Source organism: Austrofundulus limnaeus, unplaced genomic scaffold (assembly GCF_001266775.1).
Source record: "Austrofundulus limnaeus strain Quisiro unplaced genomic scaffold, Austrofundulus_limnaeus-1.0 Scaffold273, whole genome shotgun sequence".
Lineage (NCBI taxonomy): Eukaryota > Metazoa > Chordata > Actinopteri > Cyprinodontiformes > Rivulidae > Austrofundulus > Austrofundulus limnaeus.
Window position 1 is genome coordinate 221,727 of NW_013952675.1, and position 20,133 is coordinate 241,859.

A 20,133-nucleotide genomic window follows, 5' to 3' on the forward strand; every position below is an offset into this window, starting at 1 on the left:
TGAGTTGGGATGACTCTAGAAGGTAACAGATTGTACAWATACACTAAAATGGTTGCTTAATTAAAGTTTCAATCAAATCTGTCCCGAGGTTTATGAAAAAAATTTGCTAACAGACAAATAAAGTTGACTCCAAGAGTTAATTGCAAAAGTTAAAAAGCAGATCTTGTGTAATCAACTAAAACGTGGAGTATAAAAGTACATGACTCTTAGCACAGCAACTTTTAGCTCCACATCTGCAAAACTGCAWGAGTTGTAAACAATTGAGTGTTTTCTAATATTGGTTGATAGTGGCAGTTATCTTGAACTGGATTGACAACAAAAGTTAATCAGTTGTATTTGYCCATCTAATGATTAATKTCTGAGAGTTTCATGAAAATCCGTCCAGTGGTTCATTAAATATTTTGCTAACAGACACAGAAACAGATGCACACACAGGTAAAACATTGTTGCCCTTTTACTTTCAGTGGCGGGTGATAAGCAGAGACTATTTTACTCCTTACCAGCCTCCAGTACRCCCGTGCACATTACATAATGCAAACAGAAAAAAGATTTATAGAAAGACACAAAGCAGAGAGGAAGACTGTGACTCGCACCTCCTCTGTTATTGTGTGACAGTCTGCCTCCTCCTCCTCCTCTTCCTCCTCCTCCTCCTCCTCCTCCTCGTTCCCGCTGCCTCTCGCAGCCACATCTCTCCATCACTCCATCTGCTTCGCGTCCCTCTCCTCTCTCCGTCCTCTCACATCCTCATCCTCCGCTTCGTTCGTTCCATTCGACGACATGTTCTGCCGGTGAAGTCCGCCAACTCACGCAGACCGCGGATGCCGAGCGACGAGAACAGACAAATGCTCTGAGGAGGAAGAAAAGGGAGAGAAGAACAACAAGAAGAAGAAAACACGCACGTTTGCATTTTTCTCTGAGTGCCTTGGCTTGAACGGAGCAACAGGATGGATCTGTCTTTCATGGCCGCRCAGGTGAGCAAGAAGCTTTTCTTTAAACTTTCATTCATTTCATGGGTGTGGCTGGTCAACAAGTTCATTATTATAAGAATGAAATAACGCATCCACGACTGTTGTTGTATTTTTTTAAAGCAGCAGCAACCTTATTTTATGGCACTGTTACTGACTTGGCTTTCATCAATCTGTTAAAGTTTGTCAGGTTTTGTGTCTCTAAAAAGGGTTTGTGTCRGACTTAAAAAGTCAAATCAGTAAATTATCTAAACATCAAGCATCTAAACAATAAAAAAAATTAATGCAAGTTTTATTACTGGGCAGGAGAGGTTCCACCATCCTAAACGGGTCGATTCTGTTCAAATATTTGACTGCCTCACATATTAAACACACATGCTTAAGTTTCAGCTTCAAAAAGAGCACTTGCTCCTTGTTGTGCTTGTTTTTTTGGTTTGCATTAAAGCCTTTTCATCCTGCACTCACTTCTCTTTTTTTTCTTTTGTTGTCTGCCTTAAGGTTTGTTTGGTTCCATCTACTTAGCTGTTTTCTGCGCACCCATTAAAGAGGTTCATAGTATTATTTTCTCCGCTAAGGGCTCTTCGGCGGGACCAGATGCTCCCGAATCTTTTTAAATCGAGGCCCTCTAAATGGAAATGCATTGGAGCATGTGACCCATCTGAGAACGCGTCCTTGTTTACTATGAACCAGACTGAAAGTGAGGCGGAATAATAAGTCATAAAAGAGTAGATGGTTTAAGTAATTATTTTATTTCCTTTCTTGCACGATGAGCTAAGTATGACTAATGTGGGGGTGGGGGGGGGGTATTGGTACAACTCATCAAATATTTATTTTAGGAGAAAGATTTAGATGTAAAGCAAATGGATGTCTAAATGATTTTGTCTTTTCTTAAAGAAAAACATCTAAAAGTGACAGAAAAGCTTTCTAAGATTAGCATCAAGGTTTTAAAATGGAAAAACAAAAAACTAAAAGTGCTTCAGTGTAGAGTTTAATGTTGAAGTCTTTTTTTGTTTGTTAACTAATACCACTCAAATGTTTAAATGCTTATCTAGATTATGTACTGTGTAGATATTTAGCYAACACCAGAGGGAGATGAAATCAACATTTAACTGGTATTTTAACWGAGATTATAAAGTGAGTCTTTTATTCAGAAGGTAAAAAAAATAAAAATAAAAAAACAGCAGCACCTGCTTCCAGATGGATGAGACCAGATTTGTTTGGCTCCTTTTAACTAAATTTGAGCSTTATCCTTGTTTACCTCATTTGAAGTGTTTGTGTTTTATCAATTTCTTTATATTATGAGGTTTACATAGTTTTGAATTTAGCCAGATTCTGCTRTATTTGTTTACCTACAAATACTACRGTCACTTYAATGTAGGTCAGTCATGTGACACTTCTACTGTACATGTGTTGTGTTTACACTGAGTGAGTATCAGTATGTCTGGAAAACTACTGTAGTAAACTCAAACATCAGCATTTGATAAGGCTAAAGATAATCTTTGTTTTATTTTATAGCTAAGTGTTTTTTACTTTAAACATTTAGATTTTATTAGAATCAGATGTTTGGTGTAGTTTTTGTAAAATGGATTCAAGTGGTAAATTTACCTAACTTGCATTGCCATGAAGTTAAATTATGTTTTTGTCTTTTTCTAAAACTGTGCCAATAATATAGTTCTGTGAACTACAAACTTAGATTTACCATAATTTTTGATGTTGAAATGAAATATGTTAACAGCGTCCAAGCCCTGCTATGGATATGTTCATTATGAAAATGTTGTCCTGGTTTGAACAAACTATTTTGCATCTCTGGCTTTCCTTAAAAATACTGAGCCCCCAGGCTCACAAGATGGTCAAAGCGGGGCATGCTCATCATAATGCACCACACTATATTCAGCTTTTATATTTAGGATGTGGCTTTCATCCTACTTGCCTCTTGTCCCACCAGCTGCCATTCAACATTATCACATAAAGCATTCTGCCCCCCAGCGAACGAGTGACATGAGGTTCTGTCTGACAATAAAGATCATAATAACAAGGTATTTTCTGTAGCGGGTGGGGGTGGGGGGAAGAAACGTCAAAACAACCAGCAAAAGCAAAATTGCATTACCAGGCTACCAGTCATCCATGACAAAATTTAGTGATGGACCACAAAAACACTGGAAAACATAGCAGAGTGAACGAKGATGCTTGGAGCGTTGACAGTTTATTAACCTGTGAGTGTGGGGCGTTAAGTGTGAAAAAAAAAAAAGGAGCACAGATCAGAAACAAAGACCCCAGATGTAGCCAGGCTCTGATTTTCTCTTCTCAGAGAAACAAGGCTGATTCTGTATTGATGAAAGCACAGATGCTGAAAGCACGTCTGGAAGTGCCAAAGCAGAAACAAAAGCTCATCTTACCGTCCACCACAGACCTAGTCCCTGAGCTTTGCAAAAATCAGCACATTACTTCTTGAAGTCTCTGCTTTGCTCTTATTTTCTGTAACACTTCAATCTCATACATGGATGTGTCTGTTTTGATGACACATGACTTGATGGCAGCTTCATTGCACTCATATGGAGTAGTTACACCTGGGCAAAGGTGTGATTTACATGTCAAGTTTGTGTAATTCACCAAACCTCAAGGTGTGATGTGTCTGCCGCAYGCCGCCATCCTGTTTTGAAGACTAAATTAGGTCAAAGTTAACTCAGCCAGCTGAGTCCAAGTTGGYTACCCCTGGTTCATCTTTCTCCACCTTTTCTTTGAAGATGGCAGCCGTCTGAGTGCAGAGATGGCTAATTAACTGAATCAAGGAGCTCTCCAGTGTCTGCCACTTTAAAACAGTCTTACAGAAAAGTCAGACAGATGCGCCTGGTGTTTTAAACACTGACGTCACAATGGATTTTTTTGTATTTTTTGGCACAGTCATATTAAATAAAAGTTTTCTGCCTTCAAACCACTAAAATTTTGTGATCGTTTTGTCTAAAGATGGTTGATGTGACCTAAAACAGCTTTGCAAAGATTGTAAAACAGTTTCAACTCAGAGAGGAAGTGCAGATATTTTTCTTTTAGACGATAATGTGTGCTTCTTGAAGAGATGCCCCCCCCCCCCCCCCGCTCATTACTGCTTTGGTGTATTTGAGCAGAACACTTTAAACATATTTAGTGATCTCCTTTTACAATTTAATTTTCCAAAGAAGCTGAGGAGTTTCCTTTGTTTCCACCAAAACGACATCCATCCCAAGAGCATGTATCTTGTGCATCAGTCCACAGACTATCAATGCAGACTAGTTACACAATTGGCTAATGTGTGGCTGTATTTATCACCCTTCTCCCTGTAGAAAAAAGTGCTGCTCCATATCGCATAAGCTCCCCTTTTTTTATTTATTTTTTGACGAACAATGTGYTTGTTGTTTCCATTTGGCAGTAATGCCTCGCCGCTTTGCAATGAAAACGATTCGTTAGAGTGAAACCAGCGACAACCTGAAGCGCTGCAGAATGTGCGTTGATAGGTGACAATCACTGCGAAGCTTTTCAATACTAAGCTGAGTGCAATGAGGCGATTTCTTCTTTATCCTTTCAATTAGCCCTAATCCTCTGGGGATGGAGCCACTTTTTTATGTTCGGTTCACTCTGCATCGATGTGGAACACAGTACACTGTACTTTGTGAGGATGTCAAAACACGCGAAGAAAGGGAAAAGAAAATGATTCTTATTCTTCCAAATCACTTTATTTTATCTTTTTTTTTCTTCATTTTTTGGAGTTGAAATTGTTCGGTGCACACCTTGTGAATAGGATGCAACTGTCTGGGCATTTAACTGGGAGATGTTAAGGCATAACAACAAGCCGTGTGTGATGAACCTACGGTGTACCTTGATGTGTTTTAGACAGGGTTCAGTTCCCTTCTAGGCCTTTTGCCAGTCTCTGACTTGTTTTCACTGACAGATTTGCCACACAGGGCAGAGAAACCCCTATAGGGCTTTGTCTTTCAGATCCTGGCCTTTAGCTTATTTTTGTTTTCACACTTAAACCACATTTGCCAGGTGTAGAAAAAACATATATAGATTTTATACGTAATAAAACCGATTTTTCTTACATTCCTGGCTGTACTAATAGAACATTATTTTGTTTCTGTATCTATCTATTTCACTGAGAGTGTATCCCATTAGTTTCCTTTCTGCTTCGTCAGAGAGGATGTGGCTGTGAGTCATTCTACCTGATAGGGCTGAAGGAGACGGACAACTGTGTTAAAGAGGCTTGACAAGAACGAAAGGTTGAGGAAGGAGGGAGTGTTTGACAGCTGAAACAAACAAAGCCATATGTATTTATTTGCAGCTTCGAGCCCCCCTGAGCAAAACAAAGCAGAGCCGGAAAGAACACTTTGATCTACTTTGGTAGCAAATTAGATCACTCAGTAGCAAGTGCATTAAAAGCAATACAACCAGAGTAGATGATGTAAAGTTTAAGAGAYGTGCTGGAGGCAGACCAAGAAGATTTGTCTGTGCACCTTTGCCCCTGATATTAAAGCCAACTTATTGGAAATCAAGCTGAAGAGTTCACAAATTAGATTATTTTTTTATTAAACACTGTTTGAATAAGTAAAGCTTATACTGCAGCCATCTTTATTCTTAGTTGCAGGACAAAAATTGAATTACATAATGAAGGTATATTACTGTAGTGCGTTTCTGCCCAGACTGTCCCTTTTAAAAATGGCCTGGTCTCTGTAATGTAGGCTTATCTGAAGAGAGCAATAATAGCACTCGAGGCTTTTCATCTCGAAGAGTTCATTTCCCTTCTGGTCTACGTCTCTGCAAATACGTAGCTTTTTATGAAAGCTTTTGTTTTGAATCTTGCCTCGATTTTAGAGCTTTCTCAACTTTTATATGACCTGGCAGAGTTATGAACAGGCAATATTCAACCCAAACTAATAAAACAAATAAATAAATAAGTGCACTGTGCAGATTTGACACAGCTTGACACCTTTTCACTAATTTATAATTGTTGTTGCCGGGTTCGGGGGGGATCCCTCGCCATGTGTGCCGTAATGACAGCATGATAACAAAGAATAAGTACACAAGAGACAGGCGTTCAGAACAGACCACTGCTTCCCTTTTGAAAAGGTGGTTCGATCTTTATGCCTTTGATGTCATAATAAATCCACAGGTTTATGAGGGAGCATGCAGAGAAGAACAAATACTTCAAAGCTGCTTTTTAAAAAGGCATATCTATGCCCACTCATTTTTTTTTCTTGTTTTAGTTTGACAGTAGAGGGAACAATTGACTTGCAGGAAGGTGCAAGTATTTATTTGTTAATCAACTTTATGATTAAGTAGTGCTTAACTCTCCCAATTATTCCTCAAACAACTGTCAATTGAACTGTTTTGCATTTTTCCCCTTGTAGTTGATTTGGACCTGGCTTCAAACAATAATACAAAAATTTATTAGCGCCAAAATAAAAATTCACATTCTCGTTTGGTGGGGCAATATGATACCACTTCACATTTTACTATTATATATTACTAACGAATAGTTATTAATACAGAATTGCATTGGAAACACTTAATAATCATTATTAATCAGCTACAATGTATTAGAAAAAAACTGACTTGTTTCTTGCTGCTTAGTGTAAACATTTATCTGTTCATTACATCATTAATTTACATGACTTCTTTAACTTTTAAAAACATTATAGGTTAGAAACACTTGTCAGTAAGTTACTCGCATATGCGCACTATCAGAATTTTATCAGCTATTTAGTTCCAAATGTTAGCTGAKCAATTATCAGAAAATTACATTGATGTTACAATATGGACAAAATTGTTGGTACCCCTTTATTAACGAAAGAAAAACCCTCAATGGTCACAGAAATCACAAGAATATGACCAAAGTAAAAATATATATTTTTTCTTCTTGCAAGCTGTGAATTGATTGTGTCCCTACTTGCTTGCCTGAAATGCAAATTGTGTATAAATTATCCATTAAAATTATATAGACAACAGACAAAAACTAAAAACTAGGTATTTGTACTTTTGGTTAATAGCAAAAAATAATATATTATAGGTCATAGACTTACTTTTTATTGAATTTGAGTAAGTYAAGGTAATATAAAGCACACATAATAAATTTTCTCTATTACTACCTGTTGGYTTTTCTATCCATTAGTTAGATAGAMCTTTATTGTCAYTRTACAGAGCACAATGAAATTACAGTTCAGACCACCCATTCAGAAGAAGACAGAACATAACAAAMWTAGGAGAACAGGTGCCCTGGGTTATGCAGCCACAGACCCTGCACAGAGCAAGGATCATCTTCMTGAAGACATCATGAGGAGGCACAACCCTTRAAGGGGCAATATCATGTAAAATMAACTTTTTTGAGTTTTRTATCATGTTATAATGTTATACTCTCATAAAAMACATGCCCAAAGCCTTGCTTTGACTCATTCATGCATGTTTRAGAAATCCTGCAGCATTTTTAGGAAGCCATGCAGAGGAGGAAAACGACAGGTGGGGACTAGAAATGCCTTTTGGTAACAGAAACGCCCCTGGGACATGTCTTTAAGCTGAACTTCCTCATGGCAGAGTTCCCCCCTCCCCACACACCCCGCCCAWAACTCCTAAAGGCTCTGGCAGTAACAGATAAAAAGTGAAAGTGAAACTTACTGTCYGCTGCTCTCCACACTACTTCTCACTCAGTGAAGCTCTTGTCTTTTCAGATCCAAAATACCTTTGAGGAAATGAATATGAATATGGATGTTAAGTGTTCATTCTGTGCAGCCCTCAGTTTGCTCCAGGAACCAGATCACAGACAGGTGTGAGGGGAGGAGGTGTGGGGCAGACCCCAGTCGACGTAACCATCCAATTTAGTCTACAGCTCAAGGCCATGTAGGAGAGCCAAATTCTGTGATCAGTTGTTTTGGGAACAGAAGAGAATGTTTAGAGCCAGGCAGACAATAAAAATTTTCCATCTGCCTTCATGTTCGCTGGTACAACTCAATGTGGCGAATCCAGTCAGACAAATAGTGTGGACAAATTCCGTCAAGCCAAGCTATCAGCTTTCTCCAAGATTAGTTCCATCTGGCCAGCAAAGCCCAGGAACCACAGCCGGCCCACGACCCTCAGCAGAACCACTTGCAGACTGAGTCCAGCTCGCTCAAGGCAAAAGTCTGAGTGCTGCTAGAACAGCAATCCTTCATAATGGTCAGGCAGCCAGGATGTGAATAGCAACCGATGTTGTTTTGTAGAACTCCAGGAGACCCCCAAGCCAATCTGTAGAATCCAGTGATCGGAATACAAATATATAAATCCAAAACAGAGCAGAACAGAGGTCACACTTTTAACATGTCCTCCCATGGAAGAAAACTTTGTTCCAAAAATTTATTAAGACCAGCGAACCAAATCCATAAAAATAAAAATATCCATAATTTTTGGTTTCAGATGAAAAACATAGAGAAGGCTCCAAGCAGCAAAGCAGGGAAGATAAGGAAGGGCAGRAGAGAARTAAAAACCGTCTTACTCATCCAAGAGTGAAAAAAAAAATTATACTCTGTGGTCAATAAACCTGCTTAGGCTGCTGCCCCAGCGACCCGATCCCGGATAAGCGGTAGAAAATGGATGGATGGATGGATGGATGGATGGTCAATAAACGGTTGTCAATCTCATTTTAGTTTGGGACAAATCAGATTTAACGAGCTGTTCGGTGATGAAACTATACCGGTTTACATCTCCTGCAGATGAAACCCCTAAAATAAAAATAATTTATGTTCATGACAAGTTATTTTGCCATYGTTGTCAGTAAACTGTAAATAAACCGTGACACTTAACTGACAGGTGTAGCGACATTAGCCAAAATAACTGAAGTTCGATGAACTGTCAGAAAATGGTAAGAGATGATGCAAAACCCATTTAGCTGCCACATCATTTTGTAGTGCGTTTGTGCCTTTTAATTTTACGGCATGTTTACACTGTGGCTGCAAATATCGCCCCCATTTCTTGTACCTGAGTGAGCGCACATTAGAAAAGTCCTAGGGAGAAGGAAGAGGACACTTGATGGACTGTGACAGCCAAGCATGAAGAAACAACATCTTCCCCTGACAGGCCTAACTTGTGGACTACATGACACTTCTCATATGACTGTGATTTTCATTTTCTGCAATTAGGAGTTACATATGTTTTGGCATGAATAATTGTTTCCCACCCATTACTTCAGAACAACTTTGCCACTCGTTGGTTTGGAGATTAAAACTGAGATTTGACTGGAGTTGAAAGTTCTTGAGTATTTTATCAACATACTTCAACAAACTGCAAATCTGAGTGTAACTCATGGACAGATCTTTTACTAAAATATGAAAATAAATAAATAAATAAATAAATAAAACATTAAAAATTGTGCCGATTTAAGCAGTGTTGTTTTGTGTTAGTGAAGATTGGTTATTCTAACCACTGTAAGATACATGCACTATTTGCTGTTAGATGTTAGAAAAAGGTTTTTGTCTCATTGGGTTAAGTTTTATTTATTTATATTGAAAATGTAAATTAAAACTGACAAAATCACAAACTTGAAAAACTGCATATGTCAGAGTTTTAAACTAAGAGCATTTGATGAAAAATGATGGCATCATTTTGATGGCGTCATTGAGAGCTGATTTGGGGTAAACCTTGAAATTTATGTTAGGCACAATCTCAAGCAGCATCGCAAAACCCTGTATAATCTGTTAGGGCTGAAACTGTGTTGTGAATGACTCATTAACGTCAAATTTTATCCTGTTTGTACAGTTTACTAACATGGCCATTTGTGTGTAAGCTACACCTGATCAGCTGTAGGGTCCATCATGAATTGAACTGACTTTGAAAGTTAATCAGTTGTAGACATGCATTCTATAATTAGCTTATCAGAGTTTCATTAAAGTTTATCATCTGGTTATGTGAACAGAGTTGACTCGTGCACAGACTGATAGCTCTCAGAGGACTCTTGGTTACTACCATATTAAAATTTAGCTCAGTATCTGTACAAGTGAGTAAATGATAGCATTTCTGTTTTTGCCAATATTTAGTTGTGATGGACATCTTGAACTAGACTGACTTCAAATGTTAATCAGGAGCAGATGTGCATTCAATGACTATTTCCTGAAAGTTTCAATAAAACTCAGCTGTTGTACAAACATAAAAACATACAGTATACTGTATTAATGCCCATCTTGTGTCTTTTGACAGCAAGTGATGAAAAAGTTTTTATTTTGTTTTTTTTTTTTTGCAAGTTTTACCACAAGTGATACTTTTTAAATAGGATTTCAAACAAAGTTTTGTTTGTCTTTTTCATTTAATTCATTTCACAAGATTTATTCTGAGACTTTGGGTTTGATCGACTTGAAACGAAAATCAGGGTGTACAGAAAGACACTTTTCTCTCAGTATTTCTAATTTTTCCCTTCACTTCTTGTCCAGTCTGTAAAAGGAGTTGAAGCTATACAGTACATAATGACCTGCAATGCCTGAAAAGTACCAAACCAAAGTTTGTCTTTAGATTTTAAGACAACATTAGCATACAGCAGCTATACATCAGTAAATACATCAATTCAGTACATCATTCTGTATTTATTCCTTAGATCAGAAATAATTCATTGCATGTCAGTCTTGCTGTTAATTTGTCCCACATTCACCAAATAATTAATGTTTAAAATGGACTTGCTTGAGTTTTCCTGGTAAAGTCGTTTTTAAAGGCACATGCGTCTCTTCTGCTTCCGAGCTGCCTATAATTTCACCCCAACAAATTTATAGAAGCTGCATATCTATGACTTTTTATGACATTTTACAGAAAACAAATCTGAATGTGACCTTCTCATTTCAGATCCATTCAACTTTAATGCCCGCTTGATGAATCAGGCACTTACAGTTCAGTCAGTTATATTACATATGGAAATTAGTTGGAATGCCTGCTGTCATGCATGAGTTGAAAAGAAAGCACACTAACTCGGATTTTATTTTAGTTTCCCCCATATTTTTCTTTTGCAACGTACACTTTACATTTTAAATTTAACACCCAACTTGAGTTTTGAACTTCTCCATGCAGATGGTATGATGGTTTGAAGCAACATACCTTTAATTTTAAATTCAGTATAGCTCATGGTTCATTTCTATTCCGCAATCAAGTAACTTGTGTTCCTTTCCTCATTGACTTTTCTCTTTAGGAACCTCTGACTGTTTCTGACACTCCCACTTCCACACGTTTTCAAACAATGCTTTGGGGGAGGGGAGGTCTGTGGGGTGGGAGCTCAGTTGCAGACTGAGCTCTAGGGAGGAGCTTTGTGTAAATAGGCGGAGCTTTGTACCAGCAAGCGTTTAGTCAGCTCCAAATTTGCCACAGGAGACTTAAACATGCAACAATGAATCGAAGCAACACTTTGATAATGGAATGATATAATACCATGATAGAAAGCTCAAAAATGTTGATTTTGCACACCCCCCTCCCTTAATTAGAACTCAGCCCAGTTTTTTCATCAAATAGCTTTTTGCATCCTGAAGAAATCTTACTGTTCCCTTTTTTACATACACATCTTGGAACATGACAAAAGCACAAATGYATTTACTCACAACTTTGACCAATAGACAGAAAGGCAATAAGTAATAACCACAAGGCATTCAACATGCATGTGTCCTAATGTGTAGAAATGTTTTTTTCCGTGAATAATTCACATCTTTTAGCTGCTTTTTGCCACTTAAAAACAAAACAAAGCATAAATTTCAAACATTCGCTCACTGACCAGGCAGGATAAAGTATATGACATAGTTACATTACAGTTCCTGGAAACACCACTGTAACTAGGCCAACATGACACAGGAGTGACAAATTAATGACACACAGTCGACCCCCTCCTCCTCCTTTTTCTCCCCCTACAGGGAACATGCTCATAGTAAGCATTCAAAACTGCTGATGCCAACCTGCAGTGGAGCCTGTTGACTCCACTCTGGCAGTGACTGGACACCAGAAACATTGGCAGAATTTTTTTTTACAGAGATTGTGTTRTTACTCTGGTGGCAGATACTTCATTTTCATTCAGCCTTTACAAGAAACATGACACAACTCGCAATATGTCCTTATTGTTTGAACCCTCATATGAAGCATGTTTCATGAAAAATATTCTTTTCCCAATCTAAATTTGGTTTGGTTTGGTGAGTGGGGATGTATGAAGAACCTATATGAAAATGGATCTTGTTAGTAGGCCCATTGCTCTCTCCAAAAAGACACTGAGCTTTAATCAAACCTTTGTGTTGTCTGGATGAAGGACACAAGCTTAGAAACCCTCTGAGCTTCTCAGGATCCACAAAGGGGTCCCAAAGAATTTGTTTGACTGCTCAGAGCCAGAAAGTCAAAAAGTATCCATTCTGCCAATCAGGCTGTTGCTGTAGTTATTTTGTGATGGGTGCTGCAATTGGCAATGGTCCTCGCTGCAGTTTCTCTTTAACTGGAGGCGTTTAACTGGAATTCTTATTGGGTGGGATGACTGTGGTATACATGTTTTTACAAGTTTCAAAAARCCATTCTAACATTCTGAAATTGGTCCCAAATCACACACTCCTAAAAATGGGCAAATTATGTGTGTATGTTAGAAAACAACCTCATACAGTCAGACATATGGGGGTTGTGTAGATTAACTTCACACCAAGAAAATCTGTGGTTCTAATTTATGTTTGTGGATAAACAGAAACAACAGCTGGAGCCATTTTTATTGTGTGTGTTTACACACTTGGCTTGCACAAAAAAGGATGTATTCTGATTCTGACATGAAAAATACTTTAACWCAAGTTTGAGCTACAAAACCTTTCAGGGTATGCTGGAAAACATACTTCACACTCTTCTTAATCTTTTGATTCACCTTTTTTCTACTTTGTCACTCTCTCTAGTTTATATTAAGTATTAATATCAAGGCAAAACCACAGATCATGGATTCCTATTCTTGACATGCTCTTAAAAAAAATAAAACGTCCACAGCATTTTTGTAAAAATCACATCCTGCCTCCTGTTTCTATAAAACAAGTACTTTTCACACCTGTGAGAGTGCATCTTCAGCACAAACTTGTGTACTGTGAAGGGTGTGAGTGTCCAAAAAAAATTACACACACACACACACACATATACTATATATATATATTTTTTTTTTTTTTTCTGCACAGCTCCTCAGATGTAACAGGGGAGATAATTAATCATGTTTTCTCTTGAGATTAAAAGTGTATGACAACAACAGGCTGGTTGTTGAACAAGAGGAGATAAGATCAAAAAAGTAATTGGAAAACTTAACATAATGGAGAGCAGCGCAGGGATGACAGAAAATTAAATATTTAAAGTGTTGGATGCAATTTATATTTGACAGGAGGATCAGTGGTCGACAGGGGTCTTCATAATGTACAGGCTGCAGAAAGTTTGCAAAATTAGTGCTTGGTGTTCAGAAAAGAAATGAGTGTACAGAAAAAAAATTAGATGTCTCATAAATAATTTAAAATCAAATATTTTTTAATGCATGCAGTTTTTTAATAAAGTGTAATAGATGCATGCTCTGAGAGTCTTTCCACATCAATTATGTCCATGAACAAAATCTCTGGAAGTGGTCAAATTCGATCAAGTTATCCTAAAGTTAAACATTACAAGTTAAGATGCTGTACACATTTTTTAATTAGGAATGCAAATATTAATATGTTGTGCCATAAGAGGAAATGGGAGCGTTGTTGCTATGGAATGCAGAAATTAATGAGACAGCTCATTAGTAGAAGAGCAGCATATGTGAATACAAATTTTGGGCAGCTTGATGAAGATTCTAATCTTCAGTATTTGCCTGCCATTATGAAAGGCAGGGGATCATGTAATGTATGTGTGTATCTGTGTGGAGACTGTGACACACTTTAGTGATCACATTTTAAGTGTCATGCATATCCTTCTAATACAAATGTAAAAGAAAACATTTTAAATTAAGAAACTTGGCAAAATATACATTTTACCTATTTTGTCACACATCTGCCATATTTTCTTTTGAACTTAACTCTGCCAAAGTGAAACAGGAAATGACATCAAAGGGGAACTTTTTAAGAAAAAGAACTCACTGGTCTTTGTTTATTTAAACATTGTTTGAATTCTCACTCTTCATCTTCAGCTCTCTAATAGGAACTCAAAATAATCTAAATAAACATTAGATTATTCTCTACAGTCTGTTGTAGCGATGCTCCATTCATATGCAGACATTCCCCTTTGACATCACTTCCTGTTACTTCACATGCAAGTATTTCAATAAGTATTCATCTAAGTGGCATGAATAATTTTTTCAATACGTTATCGAGGTTATCTTTCAATTCATGTTAATTATAAAAATATGATGTCAAAGGTACATTGATGTCAATAGTTAAATAGTACACAGCAACATTTCCTATTCTGACCGCATTTTCACATCTGTCATGTCAAATGCATGAGAAGTGTAGTCTCTAGAGGATTTAGTTCCACTAAAAAATAAATAAATAAAAAAACAGCACACATCAAAATGTCTTCAAAATGTTTTATAGTATATTTTCAAATTAAAAATGCCAACATGTAATATTAGGCTTTATGGGCCAGTTTTCAGGAGGAATTGGACCCAGGATGCAGACAGACATATTTCTACATGAAACTGTACTTACTATACAAAACAAAAAAAGAAGATAAACACAAACTTATAAAAACTCTGAAGATCATCACAAGGAGACTACTKTGAATGAAACCTGGTCACATCTACAAGATGGGGAGGGCGGAGGGAGCGCGTTCAAGGCTGGGATGTGTTTAAACTCCTCCCACCTCCCTCCTCCACCGCTTCTGCCAGAGTTAGAATGAAGCTCAGCCAGCGGACATGGCCTGGGCCGGTGTCCTGACAGAACACCTGCTCGTCAGCTGTTAGAGCAAGGTTGCGCTTCGTGTTCGACCGGGAACCAGCCGAGGATCGACCGGTCGATCGCGATCAACTGGTTGGGCACCGCTGCTGTAAACCATATYAACAAGTCCCTATTTAACATGTGCCTTGCTTCAGCAGTGCATAATGTTGAATATTTCTGGAATGTAAAACAGTTTTCAGTGTACTTCCTTGTTGTGGAGGTATGGCATCATATCCAGCATGTGACTAGGCTTTCAATAAATATTTTAAGGACTTTTTACTTTGGAGCCATTTTGTTTGAATCTCTGAAGCCACACAAACAGGCTCAGAGTGGAATTAAAATAAACATTGAACTTATTTTGTTTTATGCGTATTATTTGGGTTTCCAATCCGAACTTTTGTTCACACAAGAAAACCACAAATAAAGATGAGCAATGTGCGGTTTTATATCGGCTAACTGTGCTAACAATTTAGGAGCTGCCAAAGTAATTTACCATTACTATTACCATGTAAATCATCAGGTACGATATATAAGGTACAATATATTTTAAATAGAGATTGCCATATAAAAGATAAAATGATCATCTGTAGAACACCTGTTGGTTTCATGTACCTTGTAATAAATAATGAATTGTTTAACTACATTAAAAGGCTGAAGTATCAGAGAGTCAAGAAGGTGCAAGAATACAATGCTAGGAATGATTTGTGAATAAGTAGGTGATGAGAAGCGATGTCCTCCTCGAGCAAAGGATTTTACAGTTTCTGTGAAATGAGTAGTGACTGCCTATCTGAAGTCATTTAGGCCTTAAGGGAACCAAGCAAAGATTCAAGAACAGAAATGACAAGGTCAGAGCAGCAAGAGGCTGCCATAAAAGACTTGCTGGATGACAGAGAAAGGTTTGACATCCAAGACTGAACGCTCTCCTGTAGAAGATTTGTCAAGCGTGGAGGTGTGCACACGGGTCAATTCTCTTTGTTCTTTGAAATGTAGCCCTGTCTGAGCGTAAAAATAGGTTTCAATGGAACTAAAACCTTCAACCGTAAAGCCTTTGATTGTTGCCAAATCGCAACACTTTCAAAACTGCCTTCACAGCAGAAATTATAAAGACCTGCTAGAGAGGATCTTGCCTCTCTTTTATCTAAGAGTGGATTAGTTCGTTCATGCATGAGGCATCCTGTTGTGGTGAAACATGTTTTGATGCTGTGAGAAGAGTGTTAGACTGTGTGTGTGACGGCGTGTTAGAAACCCAGATGGAAATGAAACACATCTTTTCACTTGTGTGGACCGATTCTGTTCCAAGACACAACACAAGAAGACAGGAAACAAGCTAAAATTAGAACTTTTCACTTTTACAGTGAAGGATCAGAGAAACAAATACTGAATTGTGTCATTGTCTCTAATAAAGATAATTTCCCAACAGCTTTAATTTAAAGAATGTGTACACACTGACTGACTTCTTTAGATTTATTGTTTTCTGTGTACAGTGCCCTGAGACAACAATTGTTGTGACTTGGTGCTATATAAATAAACTGAATTTAGTTGACAGAAAAAAAGACGTAATTCATCAGAGAGCCTGAGAAACTCTGAGAATCATTCTTCAGCTGCAAAAAGCATCTTATTACAATCAAGTGTTACAGATCATGCATTTGAATTTATTAGTCTTTCATGAGTGGAGATTTAATTAAGTGTTTCCATGTCTTGCATTGCATAATAAATAGGCATGAATTTATCAGTATGGGATGCCACAGCTGCAAAAAGTGCATTAATGATCGACCTCAGCAAAAACAAATATATTTATAACTCAGGTAGTGGGCAGACATTTGGTGTGGTAGTAGCTAGGACTGATCCCCAACACACTTTTGACTGCTAACAGATTGCACAAAATCTTTGTTTAAATTTTTGACATTGACTACTTGAAGTCAACAATATCATTCTGTTAGCAAAATATCTCATGACTCACTTTACAGATTTTATTGACACTTTCAAGAACTAATCAGTGGATGTACATCTACAGCGGATTATCGTTTGGCATTGACCCAATTGAAGATGGCCACCACAAGTTACTGACCTTATAAAGCAGAAATGGCTATAAGTTAGTCAACTTTATATATAATGTGCTTTCTGCCTTAGTTGTAAATGAGAGTCATTCTCAATACACACTTCACGTGCTACTCATTGCCTAAGATCTTTGCTGTAATCTTTAACCAATAACAACCAATATTGTGGTGTAAAGTTGCAAACAGGTTGAAGTYAATAAAAAAATGTAGCTAGCAAATATTTGTAACACCCCATCTGAATATTTTTATGATCGTACACCAAAGTAAAAAAAWAAAATAAAATATGGCCTACCTTATTGCATAATCCAACTGTTCCTCAAGAGACTGAAGCAGTCAGAAAAGAACATGTCACCTGAAATGAGCAGCAGAAACTTAAACCCGTCGACTTCAGTCAGATCAGCTCTGGGTTATAAAAGCTGTGACTGATGTGTCATAAATCAGTGTAGGTGATAAGTTGAACCAAAATAGATGGAACTAAAAAAGGGACAAACATTGACAGGCTGAATGCCAGCAGCTCATAGATGGTGCTTTTCATCRTGCTGCATAATGCCTCTTTGCATCCTTTGCCTTTCTGTGACCTGAAAATCACTCCCCTGTGCCATCATGGTGGATTTTTCAATCACTTAAATGCACCTCAAGGAGACAGAGCAAGGGGAAAGGAGACATTAGTATTTAGATGTTTCGTATTCTTGTTTTCCTCACGTGCAGGCGACATAAAAGACAAGTGAGAAAGGTAAGGACATTCATTCGCATAATAACAAGCACCAATAAACCAAAATATCATCAGCGTAAGCAAGTATTGGTTTATTCTTTTTTCTAAGATAGCACTTCTTTATATGAAAGACCATGTTGGTGTTTAAGAGGGTTTACTTATAGCATAAGAGGAATTTTTATGGGGGAAAGTGATTTTTGAAAATGTATAAGTTCAACTCTAATATGTTTTTTATGATTAGATGGCTGTTGAGTGTTAACTTTTAACACAAATAATAAAAATCACAAATTGTTGCACACTAAATTTAAAATGTTAAAGGGATGTAGGGTGCAGCTTTAAAAGCTTAATTAAAAAAAACTTGGTCATTACCATTTAGAAACAAAAAGTGTGCTTTTATAAAGCCTTGGTAATTATCTTTATCTGTYGTGGTGAAGCGGGAGCTGAGCCAGAAGGCGAAACTTTCGATTTACCAGTTGGTCTATGATCCTACCCTCGTCTATGGACACGAGCTATGGGTAGTGACAGAAAGGACAAGATCGCAGACACAAGCAGCCGAAATGAGTTTCCTCATCTTTTTTGTTTTATTTTTAATTTTCACGTACTGGTAATTATTTGTGCTTGGATAAGAGTTGTTGAGGAACATTCACAGTAAAACGTGCAAATAATTTCCAGGCCATGTCATTAAATTAATATCTATTTTTAAGTCTTTTGTACTTTATTTTGCTTTGGTACTAACAGGAGTGGCAATGATGTAAAGAAAAAAAAAGAAATAGAAAGAAAGAAAGAAAAATCAATACATCAATCAAGTAGGGACCAGTTATAGCACAGAACGCCACCTGAAGATGATATATTGGTCATTTATAATATTAAAGAAGTTTAATAAACTTTTTTTTCTGTCATGCTGAACTTCTACCAAGCTGACAGATTGATYGTGATGTCAAGAGCAAATCACACAGGCTCCTCTTGTTCTATTGAGTTATAAGATTTATTTAAAAATGTTGCCGGGCCACAGAGACGGAGGGAAATCAATGAGAGCAGAGCTGTAAATCTAGCTTTTAGTGACCAGAGCTTTCAGCACCACTGAGTTGGTGTTGAAACAAGCTTCTTTCAAATCCTCAAGATTTATGGCATGACTAACACAATATGCTACCATCTGGTCAAATCTATTGTTTTCTATGTGCAACTGCAATATAGTAAGGGATCACTTTTCTTCATGATACCACATGAGTTTAATCCTTGGTAGTTGGTTTTTGCACTGCTCTTCCTGAGTGTCACAGATTGCAGGTTTGTGGGCTAAACTGGCTGTAGGAAATTATTTTTATTTCTTGGTCTCATTCTGTGYAGCTGAAGTAATGAGTGTGTGTTGTAAAGTTGGAGATGGACAGCTTCAAATATCAAATGTTGCTTCCCCTGTTAAACAATGTTTTAATGAAACATGGGACATTTTATAAATATCAAAACACACCACAGTTGTCCTGCCATTAATGATGGTGGAAAAAAATGTTTCATTGGGCAGTAAAATGCTTTTTAATTTTTTTAATTGCACTAAAATAACAACCAAATAATGAAGTATATAATTAGGTCAGTTAAAACTCTGAAGATGAGCGTGTATTTGCACCAGCTGTTTGCAGTATGCTTTGATTGTTTGAGTCACAGCTGTGGAGCTGACATAATCAGCGCATTAATTCGGCCACAGTGCACAGATACTGAAACCTGCCACTTCCCCCTTCTTTTATAATTTTTTTCTCATGACAGTCTCAAATCTTCCTTAATAAGGGCATGGGATTTGAGTTTTGTAATTGTTGAATTATATTGCTTTGTTATGGCTTTGACCTCCTGTTGGATTTGATTATTCATGTTTTAGATGTTTAGGGGCAGTATATTGTTGAAGGTGGAGTCAATGAAATAAAAAAAAACTGCATTTGACACGATTGTTTGTTCAATGAAAAAATATTCACATATTTACACATTTTTGTTGCTAGTTGCTAGGCCTAGCACTGTACTGTTGACATGTTAAAGCCAATCATTTATATCATTTTATGCAGTCATGAATTTAAAAATGCTTTATGGTGCATTAAGGCTTTATTTTATTTAACTAAACATGTATCATGCATATTGTAAAACAGGTGGATTCTGTAATGAGYCTCCTAACAAGTCCAGTCMAGTGTTAGCRATTGGAAAATGTTGACCAGGACACTAAGGCTACCGTGATAAAAATGCTGAAGTCATTATAATTAAAGCATGACACAAATGCTATTTACATGTTTATGTAGTCAAACCAAAGTCCGCTTGTATAATGTAGTCTTTTCCCTCAGAATTATGGACATAATTTGTCTCATATGCTCTTTTATATTTAGATAAATATAGCTGTTCTAACCTATAGCTATAACCTATAGCTTTAACCTATATACTAATCCAGGACAATATATTTCCAATAAAGATATGTTTTTAATAATTACTGGTATTTGTCAAGCTTCAAATTAGCAGTTTAGTTTAGTGTGAACAACAACCCCTGGTATACTATTACAGTGTAATAT

General features: G+C 37.1%; 1 protein-coding gene across 1 annotated transcript in view; it reads left to right on the forward strand.

Moving 5' to 3' along the window:
- Nucleotides 1-650: 650 nt before the first annotated feature.
- Nucleotides 651-20,133, forward strand: part of LOC106526359 (uncharacterized protein C14orf132) — a gene marked incomplete in the record, with an annotated part of 34,469 nt that continues 14,986 nt past the window's right edge. Inside the window, 1 exon segment of the mRNA XM_014020951.1 lies at nucleotides 651-967.